Here is a 16,347-nt window from a genome sequence, read left to right as displayed (position 1 = left end):
AGGACTCATCCCACCGGCTTTTGCTTATGCCTATGATGTCATATCTCTGGGACTGGGCCAAGGCATCTAGCTCCTCTTGCTTGTTCCTCATGCTGCACGCATTTGTGTAGAAACACTTCAAGTGTGGTTCATTGTGCCCATTACCTCGTGTAGCAGCCTGAGGAATCTCACTAGCACGCAGCTCCTCGAACTTTGGCATGCCATCCCGTTGCTCATCGCTGACTAGCCAGGTATTGTCCCTTTCCCCCTTCCAATCTAGTTTAAAGCTCTATCAATCAGCCCTGCTAGCTCCTGGGCAAAAACCCTTTTCCCCTTCTGAGAAAGGTGCATCCCATCGGATGTCAGTAGACCTGGGGATGAATAGACCATCCCATGATCGAAAAACCCAAAGTTCTGCTGATGACACCAGTCTCGGAGCCACGTGTTGATTATCTGGGTCTGCCTGTTCCATTCAATATTCTTCCCTGCTACCAGAAGGATCGAAGAAAACACCACCTGAACACCTGATCCTTCAACTAACTGCCCCAAGGCTCTGAAATCCCTTCTGATTGTCTTAGGGCTTCTCTTTGTTCTCTCTTCGCTGCCGACATGAAGAACTAATAGTGGGTAATAGTCTGAGGACCTTACCAGACTAGGGAGTTTTCTAGTGACATCTCTTACCCTGGCCCCTGGGAGGCAGCAGACTTCCCTGTGGGTTGGGTCCGGTCAGCATACGGGACCCTCCGTTCCCCTCAGAAGGGAGTCACCTATGACAACTACCCTTCTTTTTTTCTTAACATGAGTGGTTGTGATGCAGGGGATAGGCTGCATAGACAACCCCTCCATCCCAGAAGGACCTACGTCCACATCATCAGTTGTCTGCCCACCCAATTCCAGGGCCTCATACCTGTTGTGTACGGGCACCTGGGAAAGTGAGGCAGGCTGAGAGTGGATTCACCTGCCGCCCCGAGCAGTAACCTGCTTCCATTCTCGCCCGTCTCCTGGGTCTCCTCCTTCTGCCTGGTGGCGAGAGGGTAGAATTAGTAGCTGCAGTTTTTTGGACCATTAGATACTGAATAATGAGTTAGATGTGTCATTTCCTACATACCAACTAAATTCTATTGCCCCCTGCCCATAACACGTGTTATAAAAAAGACACTTATTTTAGTTCTAAGCTCTGCTTTTCCAAATATAGACAAATACCAAATGAGAAGTTCCTACAGTTTGACCATCAAACTCAGAGGGAAGCAACAATTGCCCTGCTGCGTGTATGTATCCAGGGAAGGGAAATTCTGAGACTGGACCAGAAAAGTAGATAAAATGCATGCCTCACTGTAAGCGCAGAAAGCTGTCCTACAGACTCATGAACATAAAATAGGGCATGTATTTACATGCCTTTCTGAATGACAATCTCAGTAACTTCCCTTTCTGGAACCTGCATCACTGGTGTTCACAGCTCAGAGCTGGGTTTTCCAATAGACATGCTTCCCCCATAAAAAAGGTGAAGGAAAGTGCTCCTTGGGTTTGTCCTTGTGCTTCACCCTCCTCTTTCCAGACTCCCTCCACCAAAGTGGTGTTGGCTGAGTCCCAGCAGCAGGGAAGGGACACTATGATAATGACAAGTCCACTCCACAGGACGCAGGAATTCCTCCAGCAGGGAGAGTCCCTCTGAGCACAGCTGGCTGGGAAGGTTCAGCTTTCTGTCTGCATCCGGCTAAGATCTGTGTATAGACCTTTCTCATTTCTGATTCACTGTATGGTAACTTTTATAACACATAATATCAGAAACATTTCATTAAGATTTATGGATAAACACATATAGACACTCAGATAGAAAAGTGACATTTTCTTCAGCATACTTAAAGTTTTATAAAGCCAGACCAGAGGAATCATTTCCAATTTTAAGCTTGGTTACCACAGAGCCAGGGAAGTCATTACCTTGTAAATTATTTATTACACTGTGGCTCCAAAAGTAACACACACACACACACCCCACACCCCCCAAGAATCCAAAATAAGAATATAGAAACATCTACACTCATGTCTAGTTTAATTACTAGGCTCATGCACGTAACAACTTTGTTTCATATAAATACTATGTATAATTTTATTAGAAATATTATGTTGATGCTAAGACATCAAGTTATAAGCACAAGGATAATAAAGTTCGTTATTTTATTAATATTAGAAACATATTTAACGGAAACATTTGCAAGAGTGTGTAGTGATGGGAAAATGCTGATTGCTAATGGGTTTAACAAAACCATAAAGCTTGGAAAATGTTCTTTCAACACTGTGCCCAGTACATACAGGATTAGTCTTTCTTGCAAAGCTGAAATATTGACACGGAGGAATTCCTATACAGTCAGGCTAAACCAGGAAAAGGAGAGGAAAACTGATTGTAAATGGAATTAAGGTAATCCCTGGAGTTATTGTTGGTATCACAGCTTGAATAACCTTCTTCCTAGAAGTATTTCAGAGTTAATACGTTAAGCCCCAGAGAAGCAACAAAAGATGGGGGTGGGGTCCAAGAATTTGTTAATTTTACATTAAAATCAATATGTTTGTTCCTATTACACATTCCAATAACTATACTGTTCACTTGATTTATATAAGTATATGAAATACTAAAACGTGTATAAAATTATTTTGATTTTATGATGTATTCATAATTAAAAAGATATTTTTTCTTATACTGTTGGCAGCTGCTTTTGTTACACATCCTTTCTCTGAAATACAGAAATGTTGGCTGGAAGAGACAAGTAGCAGGAAACTCCCTTATGCTGCCTTTTAGCTTTATTCTTGGAGCTGAACTATACGCACTTCCAGGAGCGGGACTATGGGGGCATGAGCTCTTGCAGAATAGGGCAGGTTTCTGTCTTTGTAGAAATAAGGCATGCACCCACCTCCACTATTAGGATGGTGGCTCCAGCACCCCATGAGGGCTACATGACACTGGCTCCAGAATCCTTACCCCATGCTGCCGGTGTACACAGCTTCTGTGCAGCCTGGGGATGCGATACGGGGGGTCCAAGGCTCCTCTGGCATCCTGCCACCGGTACTGGGGAAAAAGGGGGAATAAGGTAAAGGCTCTGGCAGGCCTCGCCTACCCTTTGTGCCTGCCTGAGGCTTCACAGACCACGGGGAATGGGGCCGAGGCAAGGCCACCCTGTCTCCACAGGACTCCCTCCCTCACCCCCACTCCAGGGTACTGTCCGGTCCTGGGTCCTAGCGACTGTCGCTCTGCATTGTGGTTTTAGCACCAGGCTGTTTGAGACATCTTGTTGTTTTACATCAGCAGTTCTCTACACCACCCCGTGGCTCAAACAGTGGTGCGATTCGAGTTCCATACTTTACATCTTCATCTTCGGTGGTGATTTGAATATAGCGGATAGAAGGAGAAAGAGAGGACAGGAGTTTAGAAATCATACACCTAACTACTGCAAGGCCTATTATCACTGACAGAAATATCGTTAAAATCATAATTCCAATATCTACAAGCCATTTTCCCCACCCCGTGAGTCCAAGAGACTTCAGGAGAGAGTTGAACCAGGGTCCAGGGCTCCAGCTGTTAAACCGGTCCTTCGATTGCATTGCTCGGAAAAGTTCTCCAGTCTGCTCAGATACTTCTCTCATCTTCTTTCGTGCTTCTTCTATGGTGGTAGTCGCGTTGTGAATGGTGAGACAGCATTCTCCATCGGTGAGATTCAACATTCCACATACTCCCTGCTCTTTTAACAATAGCATATCTAAAGCTAATCTGTTTTGTAAAGTCATTTTAGACACCTGTTGGACTTGCAAATTTAGTTCCCCAAAAGCATGTCTGGTCCAATTACTCAAAACATGTGCTTGCCAGGTTAGGTTTTCTAAGACAAACTGGTGTCTTTTAAGGGTTACGTATGGAGTAAATATATTTTCTAACATCAAAGATGTTGTCATGCCCCAGGTATAATAATCAGGTATTCGGACTCCCTGCACTGCCCATTCCGGTGCAGTCTGAGGTGCCTGAACGTCCCGTTTCCTCCGGTTATATTTGGGGTTGTTAAAGCCAAATGTTTTGGAGGGGCACATTGATGGAACACCGATGGTGCAGCGTAAACCCGCCATTTCATATGCATGCAGGTGTGAGTACATTTTCCCATCTGAACATGCCCAGAGGGTACCCTGAGGGGCTGGATACTTAGCAGTGGAGCATGTTGATGGGTCATGGGGTTCGGTTATTGCGACTCCTTCTTCCCACGCAAAATTCCGCTTTGCCTCGTGGGTAAGCGTGACTCCACATTTTATTGCAATTTCTGTATTAGTAATGGTTCCATTACACATGGGATCTCCAGGTTTAAACCCTGTTACCGGAAAACCCCAACAAATGCACATATCCCGAATAAAGACTCGCAGTTCGGGGATATACCATGTTTCTATGGGGTCCCATGTTAGCAATCCACAACTAACTGTTCGTGAACACGTCATTAGAGGGGTATCCTCATAAGGTAGGGGATTTATTTCTTGTGCATCAATTGTACTATCTGGGTTGGACAAAAAATGCTTAAGGGACCAAGCATATTCATAACGAGAGCGGCTATAGTGAGCATAGCCACCCCGTTTGTTAGGAATCTGAATACACCAACCCGGGGAAAATGGGACATTATATTCATGTTGCAAGGGTTCACCGTGAGAGGGAGGGTCCCACCAACGTACAAGATTGCAAGGGATCTCCACCTCCCGGGGGCACCACGTCCAATTCTTTTGGGCTGCAAGGGTGGCACTTGTAGTTCCCCTGCAGAGCTGTTGCTTCCAATAGGTGGCATTCCACATATCTCTCCAGGGTATATTAACCGGAAATCGATAGGCCACTGGAGAGGGTTGGTACCAAGTCGTCCCGCTGTACTCTTGGAATGGGAGCGAGTCAGTTCCCCACAAACATTTTCCTTTCCAGTGTGCATTTTGAATACATTTTTGGTTTAACGTTTCTAGCTTTGAATTTAGAATTCGTGAGAAATTTAGCCAAATGATGGCGAATTTAAAGCCCTCCGACGCGGATGTGGGGAGGTCTACACAAAGACCTTGGTCTGTTCGATTCCAGATCCGGATGAAACCTGTAATTAGTTCCCATGCCAAATTGGGTTGGTTATTCAAATTCCCAGTTGACTGAGACAAGACTATATATGCACAAAGTAAGAATATAAACTTCTCCCACACCATTTATCCCTAGTAAAGAAGAAAAACATGCTTAATAAAATCAGACCAACAACACAAAAAAAAATGACCCATCCAACAACAGAAAACATAAGTCCTACAGTGAGCCTCTGACAACCTGTAAAACATATACATAAAGATGAACAATGATTAATAGGATGGGACAATCCATCGGGTATGAATTCGGTGATTCTTCCCGCGGGCGTCAGTAGCTTCCCAGGCATACATTCCAAGAGGTTTCGTTAAAACCAGTGGAACTGTTCCCACAGTGGGAAGCTCCACCAGCACGGGTTGTCCTGGGTAATGATGTGGGTGAATGGGGTCCTTGGTTCCTCTTCTTCCTGGAAGTATGGTGGGAGGTTGGGGACAGAAAGCGGTGAGTCGTGGACACCCATTTATCCCCCAGCGACTATTCATTTTATAAACTGCATCGGGCAGTCTCTCTGCCCACCTAGGATCGTGAGGCCTCAGGGCACGTTTCAAAAGCCCATTTGTGCGTTCAACAATTCCATTCGCTTGAGGGTGATAAGGGGTGTGGAAGATCCACTGAATCCCTTCTCTCTGCGCCCACTCCTTAACTATTCCTGCAGTAAAATGACTTCCGTTATCTGATTGGATCGATTGGGGCTTGGGTAGGTAACTGAACCAGAGTTTTAAACCTTTTACCGTGCTTTCCCCAGTAGCTCGCTGCACTGCTTCTGCTTGTGTCAGCCCTGATACCACTTCTACCCCTACTAATACATACCTTTTCCCATTGGAAAGTCGAAAGGGACCGATATAATCTACTTGCCATGTCTCCCACAGCCCCTTCTTATCTCGCAAGTGTAAGGGTGGGTCTTTCAAAGGGTCATGTTCTAATCTTATACGGCATTGACTACAAGCAGAAATGATCCTGTTACACAGCTCTCGGGTTACAGGCCAGCCCCTGCTGCCGGCTTCTTTGAAGAGGTCTTTAACCCCTGAATGGCCGTGTTTCACATGTAACTACTCTAACAGATGTTCCCATTTCTCCCCTTCACTTTCTACAGCTATATTTGCTAGGCGGGTCAGCGAGTCTACTTGGTTGTTCAAAAGGTGAGCTGGATTGTCTCCTGCTTGATGTGCAGCGACCCATCCTACCAGAAAGGATTTTTGTTTGGAAATATTCAGAATTTCCTCCCACTTTTCCCGCTGCCATACTGGTATTCGGTTTACCTCCCATCCATTTTGTTCCCAAAAAGGGAGCCACTCTGTACATCCCTTGAACACAGCATACGAGTCTGTATAAATATACACTGGTTCTCTGGTCTCAGCTTCCCTGGTGACCACACTCCACACAGCAACTAATTCGCCCACTTGGGCACTCCCCTCACCCTCCGTTATGATTTGGTCCCCAGAGTCAACATGTAGTGCTACTGCTCGGTACTTCCACACCTTTCCCTCCCTCCTAGAGGATGCGTCAGTGAACCACACATTTTTCAGATGGGGCTCAAATGGAGGAGCAGGTTTTATGCATGAGGGAGGGGTTCTGTGTCTGGGTGATCGGTGGGCGGATCTTGTATTTGGAGTATTTTGGGCGTTCCTTCCTCTATTTTCCGTGTGTGGCAATAGTGATCCAACTGTGCATACCACTTCCTTACTGTTTCTCGCTGTGCCACCCCAATGGGAGGTGGGGTTCCAGACAACACTGGCTTCAAAACCTTAAAGGGCCCTCGTAAGATGATTGGTTGCTGCCGTATGATCCTTTCGGCTTCCTGCAAAGCTAGACTAACCACAAAAAGACCCTTCTCCCAAACTGAGTAACGTTTTTCTGCATCTTTAAAACTGCGTGAGTAGAATCCTATGGGACGAGTTGGACCTTCAGGCCCATGTTGCCACATATGTATGGATAGCCCATGAATTGCAAAACCCCATTCAATGTGGAGTGGATCTGTTGGGTGTATTGGCCCTAAAGCCTGATACGTGCCTGCTTCAAAAATCAACAACTTTAAGGCTTCCTCATGGACGGGGGTCCAATCCCAGCTGACTCTTTTGCGTGTTAGATCATATAAGGGACGGGCTATGATAGAAGAATCTGGAATGTGTTTTCTCCAAAATACCAGCAGACCTAGGGCATGTTGCAGTTCTTTTTTATTACCAGGCATTTTTACTTGTTCAAGAGTAGTTAGAGTTTCGGGGGGAATGCACGCCATTCCTCCCCTCCACCAAATGCCTAGGAATTTTACCTCAGAAGAGGGAAGCTGTACCTTTTCTGCTGGGATTTGGAGTCCTAAATTCTCTAGGTGACTGATTATCTCCGTCTGGGTCTGTCCTACTGCAGCAGCATCAGGGCCGCCTATCAACACATCATCAACGTATTGATATACCTTGACGCCCTCTCCAGGAGTGACTTGAGCAAGCTCTTGTGCTAGTGCATAGTGCGCAATGGTCGGTGAATGACGGTATCCCTGGGGAAGACGTGTGAAAGTGAATTGCACACCCTCCCACGTGAAGGCAAAGCGGTCTCTGTCAGCCTCCTGTAAGGGAACCATAAAAAACATATCCTTCACGTCAATGGTTGCTAAAATCTGATGTGCTTGCTCCTGTATGGTCGCGAGCAATTCGGCTATGTTAGGCACTGCAGCCGTCAAGGGGCCTGTGTTGGCATTTAGGCGCCGATAGTCAATTGTTAGTCGCCATTTTCCATTTGGTTTGCGGACTGGCCATACTGGGGAGTTGTAAGGTGAGTGAGTTGGGATAATTATCCCTTGCTCTCGCAACTCCGTTATCACAGGGGTTATACCCTCCCGAGCCCCTAAGGGAAGAGGGTACGGTTTGACATTAACAATTTTGGAAGGAGGGAGCACGGGTGCCGGTTGTAAAAGTCTTATAGAAACCATGGGGAGTCCGAATTTCCACTCCCTTCCTTTTGAGTCTGTCCATACTCTCCCCTTCAATAAATCAAGTCCTAAAATGTTCATAGGGAAAGTACCCAATATCATTGTGGTCTCAACAGGAAATGTGTCTCCCGGTAACCAGCATCTGACTCGAGCCGTTGGTTGTGGCTTAGAGTTTCCAAAAGCATCTGTGACCCAAATTTGTTTTTTATCAGCAACTATGCCATTGCGATTAGCGAGATCCTCCTGAAGTGCCGATATCTGAGCACCCGTGTCAACTAGGAAAGTAACTGGGGTTTTAAAGGGACCAAGGGGAAAAGTAATTAACAAGTCCCCTTTATTATTTTCTGTGAGCCTTCTCAAATGGACCCACTGGCCGTCCCCCGGCTCACTTACTGGGGACGGCGTGTCCAGTTTCCCGTCCCGAGATCAATTAAATCCTTTTCGGGGGCGTTAGGTACCTTAGAGGTAACTCCCGCAATGTCATTAGATCGGGGCTCTGCCCTCATACTCTCTCGAGTGTGCTGGTCAATTTGGAGGGGTACTTTCTGTTTGTTTTTCCACGCTCAAACGAGCTTCTCTAAGGTTATAGTAGGCATACCATCCATTAACTCCCGGGGAATCCCCTTCTCGATTCCCTCCGCCCACAATAGGTTTCTCCTCACCCCTGAGGCCTGAGGAGGGGGCCGATTTTCTCGCTGTTCCACTCTCCTTACAGCAGTTCTTGATTTTATAGCCCCCCTAGTGAGACCTATTCTCCTACCATAATTTATCAGTTCCTGGGCTACCTCCCCCCAAGTCATGGCCCCTCTCTCTCGTTGGTTTCGTCTCCCCCCTCCCCTCAGAGCCAGGATATCCCTTAGACGGTCCTGCAGCTGTACCGCGTACAGCTTCAGTGAGTCCGGAAGACCCCGGATCAGGGGAGTCATCCTATCAGGGTGTGCAATTAACAACATCGGGGAAGGCTGTTGAGGGACTAAACGCCTGTCATGCATCAACTGGAGGCAAGCAGCCTTTTGTAAACTTTCGGTTAAATGATTTATATCAGGGGTCTCAATATATGCCGGGTCTCCTCGTTCCAGGGGGTCTAAACCTCCTGCCCAATATGCGGCTCGTTGAGTTAACGACCATGGCTCTCTTTGATCATCAGTGGTTAAAAATACACCGGGCCCCCAGTATCCCTGCGCCTCATCTTCTGACAATAAAATTCGGTCTCCGCCAGACAATGATACCCTCCATACATATTCAGTCTCAGATTCTTGAGCCCGTCTACTATATTTTTCCTGGATTTTTGTTAGTTCGGTTGCCGAATACGGCACCATCCGGGTGGTGACTTGCGGAGCTCCTCCACCTTGGCCTTCGGTGGTCTCCGTTTTGATTAATGGTCTCAGAATTGCCTGCTCTTTTTCGGCTTCAGGGTAAGAAATTTCTTGACTAATTTCCAATTCCTTGAGCGGGTATAGAGGTTTTGAATTGGATGCCGACTTTTCGGCTAACTTTGCCAAGCTTGAAAATCCCGGCTCACTATCCGGAATCGAGTCACAATCTGTTTGATTGTAAACCCCCCGCTCATTCTCTTCTAATTCAGACCGTAAGATTTTTTTCTCGGTCCAATGCATCCGCTAGAGCCGCGCAAGCCCTCTGAGTGGCATTACGCTCCACAGTTAGCTGTTTCTGTAAATTCTCGCTTTTCTCACGTTCTGCTGTTAATTGGTCCTGTAAAGACCTAATTGTTTCTCCTTCTGCCTGCCTCGCCAAATGCCTTTCCTTTTGTGCCGCTGTCAGCGCAGCTCCTAATACAGCACACACCAGAGCCTTTCCTTTTCCCGCTCGCCACTTCTGCTCCTTTGCAAGGGTGACTATACGATTTACCACTGTCTCAGGGTCGTGCCAATTATCGTGAGCCCAAGCTATTCCAGGTGGCGTAGGGCACGCTTTGTACTCCTTCAACTTCCCAAAGATTGGGGAGCAGTCAAGCATTGACATTTCCCGGGCAGTCATGACTTGCCACTGCTCGAACCTCTCCCGGCCTATGGCTGAGAGGTCACTTCCCGATTCTCCCTGTCCGCATTCACTGGATGGAGAATCGGTATCCCCTTAGGACCTTCCAACACCGAGGGGATCCTGTCCGTGACGCCAATTTAAAAAATGTCACGTCCCACCTGGGGAGGAGGGGGGAGGAGTGACAAAGATTCGCAAATCCTCTCGGTGTGCATTAAGGTGGGCCAACACTCAAGGTCCGTACACAAACACCAGCTTTAATAGAAAGCTTCTATAGAGACAAATATTGAGTACAAATATTCGATACCCGCCAACCCTCTCACAGTTATATTCAGCCCAGCTATGCAGTTTTACAGAAAATCAAGGTAGGCCATGCAGTACTTGACTTCAATTTAACAACTTTAACAACTTAATCACCTTAGGAAAAGTGAAACAAAAAGAGAGAGAGAGAGAGAGAGAGAGAAAGAGAGAGAGAGAATCACCAGTCCTGGATCCAGCGTTGGTCCTGCCAACAAGGGTATTCGGTGAGGGAAGAAGAAGATTCTTATAGAGATGTTAATTCTGCGCAGGGTGCTCGGTGAGAATAATTCCACAAATCACGCACGCACGAGCATGAGCACGAACGTAAACACGAGTACCGGTACACACACGAGCACACACCAGGCACAAACTACAGCACATTTATCAGGCTACATGATTAGTATAAACCCGCCTAAATTTACACTTATTGGTTAGTGATTAACATTTCGTACACTATTGGTTTACTGTATTTAAATTAGCCTCGCTTGCTATGTAAATTAGCACGCATGCTCCTTTCAGGTGTGGGGGGACAAGTCTTTTCGGTTCTGAATTGAGTCGGTGGTCGTGATCTCCCCTCGCCACATTTACCTTTCACCTACTTTCTGCAGTTTTATCTTCTCTGGCCACCGTCCAGTCTTCGGTGCCAAGATGTTCACTTTTGTCGGCTTGTTAGCTCTTCTTCAAGGTTAGAGCCGTTAGTTTTCCACAGTTTGTTATCTTTTAGCTCCCTCCCAAATTCCTTTCCCAAGGCACAAGTGGTTAGTAGTTTTGCTAATTGGAAAATTACATCAGTGACCAGTCAAAACCAAGAGGAGTGATACCAGGACTGTCCCCCAGGCAGTAGGTGTGGGGGGGGAATAAGAGGCTTCACAGACCACGGGGAATGGGGCCGAGGCAAGGCCGCCCTGTCTCCACAGGACTCCCTCCCTCACCCCCACTCCAGGGTACTGTCCGGTCCTGGGTCCTAGCAACCGTCGCTCTGCATTGTGGTTTTAGCACCAGGCTGTTTGAGACATCTTGTTGTTTTACATCAGCAGTTCTCTACACCCCCTCCTTACTTCTCCAAGAATTGAGAACTCTATCATTTCATGATCGCTATGCCCAAGACAGCCTCCAACTGTCACATCACCCACCAGGCCTTCTCTGTTCGCAAACAACAGGTCCAGCGGGGCGCCTTCCCTAGCTGGCTCACTCACCAACTGTGTCAGGAAGTTATCATCTTCCACACACTCCAGGAACCTCCTAGACTGTTTCCTCTCTGCTCTACTGTAGTTCCAGCAGGCATCTGGTAAGTTCAAGTCCCCCACAAGAACAAGGGCTAGCGATCATGAGACTTCTCCCAGCTGCTTATGGAATATTTCATCTGCCTCTTCAACCTGGTTGGGTGGTCTATAACAGACTCCCACCGGGATATCTGCCTTGTTGGCCTTCCCCCTGATTCTTACCCATAAACACTCAACCCTATCATCACCATCATTAAGTTCTAGACAATCAAAACAGTCCCTAACGTACAGTGCATTGGCGTAGATGCACTTCAGTTGGGCTATTGCTCCTGACACCTTTTTGGGGGGAGAAGCCCTAATTCCTACGTGACCGTTCTCAGGTGCTTCCGTGGTTTCTAATGCATCCATAGCCCTTGCGTCTTTGCTGCTGCATGGCTCTCCATCCCCTGCCTCCACTGAGACGGCAGACCAAAGGACCTCGCTAGCACACTGTCCCTCAAATGTTGGTGTGCTGCCCCCAGGCTTATCTCCAGCAAGCCTGGTTTTACCCCTTTCCCCTTTCAAATCTAGTTTAAAGCTCTTTCGATGAGCCCTGCTAAGTCCTGTGAAAAGATCCTTTTCCCCCTTTGAGACAGGTGTACCCCCCTCTGTCACCAGCAGGCCTGATGTCATGTAAACCAAGCCATGATCAAAAACCCCAAAATTCTGCCAGTGACACCAGACTCGGAGCCAGGTATTGATCTGCTGGCTCTTCCCGTGTCTTCCCTCATCATTCCCTGCAACTGGAAGGACAGAAAAGAACACTACTTGTGCTCCTGATCCCTTAACCAGTTGTCCCAAGGCCCTGAAGTCTCTCTTGATTGCCCTTGGACTTCTAGTTGCAACTTCCTCACTGCTTACCAGAAAAATCAATAATGGGTAGCAATCTGAGGGCCATACCAGGGTAGGAAGCTTTCTCTTCACATCTTTAACCCAGCCCCCAGGGAGGCAGCAGACTTCCCTAAGAAGTGGGTCCAGTCGGCATATTGGGCCTTCTGTTCCCTTCAGAAGGGAGTCTCCTATGACAATGACCTGTCTTTTTTTCTTTGTGGAAGCTGTTTTGATGCAGGGTGTAGGCCGACTTAACCTTGGCGACACCTCCGAGCTGGATGTGCTATCATCCCCATCATTGTTTGGTTCCACTTGCAGAGCCTCATACCTGTTTTGTAAGGGCACCTCAGAAGGTGGCGCAGTCACAGAGGTGACACACCTGCTGCACCGGGCAGGAACTTGTCACCATTGCCCCCTATCCCTTAAGTCGCTATGTTCAGCCAGGCGGAGAGAGGATAGGGAACCTTCTGCGTCATGGGTCCTGTCTACCTGTTGGGCCTGTCTGAGGGAAGGTAGGGCTCAATTCCAGTAGTGTCTCTCTCTCTCTCTCTCTCTCAGACTCCTGATACTCCTCAACCTACTCACCTCCTCCCAGAGCTCTGTCACTAAGCAGAGGAGCTCCTCTACCTGGGCACACCTCCTACAGGCGTGCTCACTGCTGCCATCCGGTACTGACATAAGAGTAGGACACACCCTGCAGCCTGACACCTGGGTGGCAGCATGTTCCCACTGGAGCTCTGTCCGGGCAGCTGCGTCTGTCGTGGTGTGTGCAGAACTTAGCGAGGCCGTGACTTTTCGCCGGGTGGAAACCATTGCTCCCTGGTCGATCTTCAGCGTCCTTCCGCGCAAACTGCCGCGCCACGCCCTATTTGTCCACCCTGGTCGCTCGCGCTCCCTAAAGGATTCCTTTATACGGGGGGAGGGGGAAGACGGACTTGGCGCCGTTGCTCCTGGCCCCGCCCAGGTCTCATCAGCCGCTGTCGCGCGAGCTGCGGGCTCCTGACGGCTCTCTCGGCTGCCCAGGATCGGGAAATCTCCCTGTGCACCGTGCTAGAGCGCTCCGCTGCCGATCCTGCCGGCTCCGGAGCTGCTCACCTCGGCAACTGAGATAGCGGCCGGCCCCGCCGGGGCACGAAACTACAGCTCCCGGCTATGCCGCGCCCCCAGACCCGCAGGTCCCAGCATGCCGCACGGCTTTCCTCGCCCAGGATACCCTGCACAGGAGAGCTGGCTCCTTTACGCCTGCGCACTGCGGACGTCACTGACGTGCGGCGAACAGACTCCCCTCTAGAAGCCCGGGGCCGGCTCGGCCCTTTCTGCCGGGCCGGGCCCGGCTTTCCTGCCCCGTTCAGACCTCTCGGTACGCGACTCCGGGCTCCATTTCCGTCGAGCCCGGCGGCGGCCCTCTTACCCGCTCTATGCAGCAGCTGTGGGTCGTGCCCGCTGCTGGGGGGGAACTACAACTCCCGGCGTGCTGCGCGGGTCGCGGGGGTTGCTGGGAGGTGCCTCCCATGGTTCCTGGCGGCGGCGGCTGCTGCTGCAATGGGAAGGCGATGAGATGTGGCTGTTGGTGGCGGCCGCCATCTCGTACAGGCGCGTGCACCGGTGGTTGGGGCTGGGCCCGCGCTCGCGCCTCGACCTGCTGCGCGACTTGGTGACGGCGCTGGTGCGGCACGAGCGCATCGAGGCGCTGTGGCGCGCGCCGATGAGATGCGGGGCTACGCGGAGCGCGTGAGGGGCCCGGCCGCGGGGGGGGGAAGGGTTGCCGGCTGAGGGACCCTGTCGTGGTTTAACCCCAGTTGACAACTAAGCACTACACAGCCGCTCGCTCACTCCCCCCCGGTGGGATGGGGGAGAGAATCGGAAGAGTAAAAGTGAGAAAACTTGTGGGTTGAGATAAAGACAGTTTAATAGGTAAAGCAAAAGCCGCGCATGCAAGCAAAGCAAGGAATTCATTCACTACTTCCCATTGGCAGGCAGGTGTTCAGCCACCTCCAGGAAAGCAGGGCTCCATTATGCGTAATGGTTATAAGACAAACGCCATCACGCCCAATGTCCCCCCCTTCCTTCTTCTTCCCCCTGCTTTATATGCTGAGCATGATGTCATATGGTATGGAATAGCCCTTTGGCCAATCTGGGTCAGCTGTCCTGGCTGTGCCCCCTCCCAGCTTCTTGTGCACCTGGCAGAGCATGGGAAGCTGAAAAGTCCTTGACTAGCGTAAACTCTACTCAGCAACAACTAAAACATCAGTGTGTTCTCAACATTATTCTCACCCTAAATCCAAAACACAGCACTATACCAGCTACTAGGAAGAAAATTAACTTTATCCTAGCTGAAACCAGGACAGTATCCACCCCTTATTCCATACCATCTACATCATGCTCAGGTCCCATACTATCCAGTACATCCTCATTAACCACCACCCCCCTTCCCATCCTTTGATACAATACACAGGTATCGTTCCCTTAGTCTATGGACCACCCCTGTGAAATGTCTGTAAAATGTCCACAAATGTCCACAAAATGTCCATTGAGTTCGTTTAATCCATGGCTTTGGGCTCCATCTGTGATGGTGGTCACTCAGGACAGGAGAGGTGGTGTGTCGCGTGGAGTCATTGGGCACCAAAGCCAACTCAGATTGGGTCACTGCTGCACTTGCACTGCTTCTTGTAAGGCTTGTCCTCCATTGGTTCAGGTGGTTCCTGGTATGGCAATTCCTATAACATGCAACTCAGATCATGGGTTACAACAGTTTAAAGGTATTTCCATTACAATCTCCACCCCGGTCCCTTTGGACCAGACCATTGGGTTTAACACTGCAATGGACTCTTCCCCTTGCCCCTGCTCCGGCTTGGACTTAGCCACAGACTGCAGTCCCTTAGGGGAGTACCTGCTCCAAGTGGAGCCTTGTCTATGAGCCAGTCTCTCCAGGGGTATACCTGCTGTGGCATAGACTTATCCACAGTCACTTAGAGGTGCACCTGTTCCAGCATGGCCTTCTCCATGGGCCACAATGCCTTCAGAGATATACCTGCTCCAGCATGGCCTTGCCCACAGCCCCAGTCTCTTCAGAAGTAAACTTGCTCCAGCATGGTCTTACCCATGGTCACACGCTTTGAGGTGCTCTAGCATGTCCTCATGCACAGCCACTGATGCTTCCAGGTGTACCTGCTGCAGCATGGACTTATCCACAGCCACAGATGCTCCGAGGTGTACCCTCTCCAGCGTGGACTTGTCCTTGGGCCACAATCCCTTCAGAGGTATACCTGCTGCGGCACAGACATAACCATGGCCACAGATGCTTCGAGACATACCTGCTCTGGCATGGGCTTAGGCACGGCCACAGATGCTTCGGGGTGTCCTGCTCCTGCGTGGACTCATCCACAGGTGACAGTCCCTTTGACTCGAGTTCACACTGGAGTTCCAGCCTGTCCAGTATAGCAGCACAGAAACAGCAGCTATGCCCTGGCCATCTGCCAGCCCAGGCACATGGCCATTTCTGTTATCAAAATGTGCCCAGGCACAGCAGAGTAAGATGATAAGCAGTACAGCAAGCAGCAAAAGCAAAAAGCAGCCACTAACGAGCACTAGACTCTAATATACAGTAAGGCAAGCAAGCCCCGTGGCAAGCACAGAAGCCTGCCGATTAAAAGCTAAACAGCAATAACAGCTATAAATTCGATCTAGCACATTCCAATCAAATCTGTCATTATCTTGAACCCTTCGTGCCCCACGGTGGGCGCCAAAAAGGACTGTTGTGGTTTAACCCCAGCCAGCAACTAAGCACCACACAGCCGCTTGCTCACTCCCCCCCTGGTGGGATGGGGGAGAGAATCAGAAGAGTAAAAGAAAACTCGTAGGTTGAGATAAAGACCGTTTAATAGGTAAAGCAAAAGCCGCGTGCGCAAGCAAAGCAAAGCAAGGAA

General features: G+C 49.2%; 1 long non-coding RNA gene across 2 annotated transcripts; it reads right to left on the bottom strand.

The window, feature by feature from the left end:
* Window positions 1-1,980: 1,980 nt before the first annotated feature.
* Window positions 1,981-13,303, bottom strand: LOC148055120 (uncharacterized). 2 transcript variants are annotated; one of them, XR_015705840.1, is made up of 3 exons: window positions 10,511-13,303; window positions 7,398-7,667; window positions 1,981-5,513 (listed from the first exon to the last, which is right to left on the bottom strand). It is a non-coding gene; the product is annotated as an uncharacterized LOC148055120 (long non-coding RNA). The 2 variants fall into 2 exon arrangements; XR_015705841.1 differs by having other exon boundaries at window positions 1,983-5,513; window positions 7,518-7,667; window positions 10,511-11,363.
* Window positions 13,304-16,347: the final 3,044 nt, after the last annotated feature.

Source organism: Nipponia nippon, unplaced genomic scaffold (assembly GCF_047370975.1).
Source record: "Nipponia nippon isolate SJK-2023a ecotype South Korea unplaced genomic scaffold, ASM4737097v1 scaffold_26, whole genome shotgun sequence".
NCBI classification, from domain to species: domain Eukaryota; kingdom Metazoa; phylum Chordata; class Aves; order Pelecaniformes; family Threskiornithidae; genus Nipponia; species Nipponia nippon.
The sequence above is the reverse complement of the archived record's forward strand: the minus strand, read 5'-3'. Positions and strand labels throughout refer to the sequence as shown.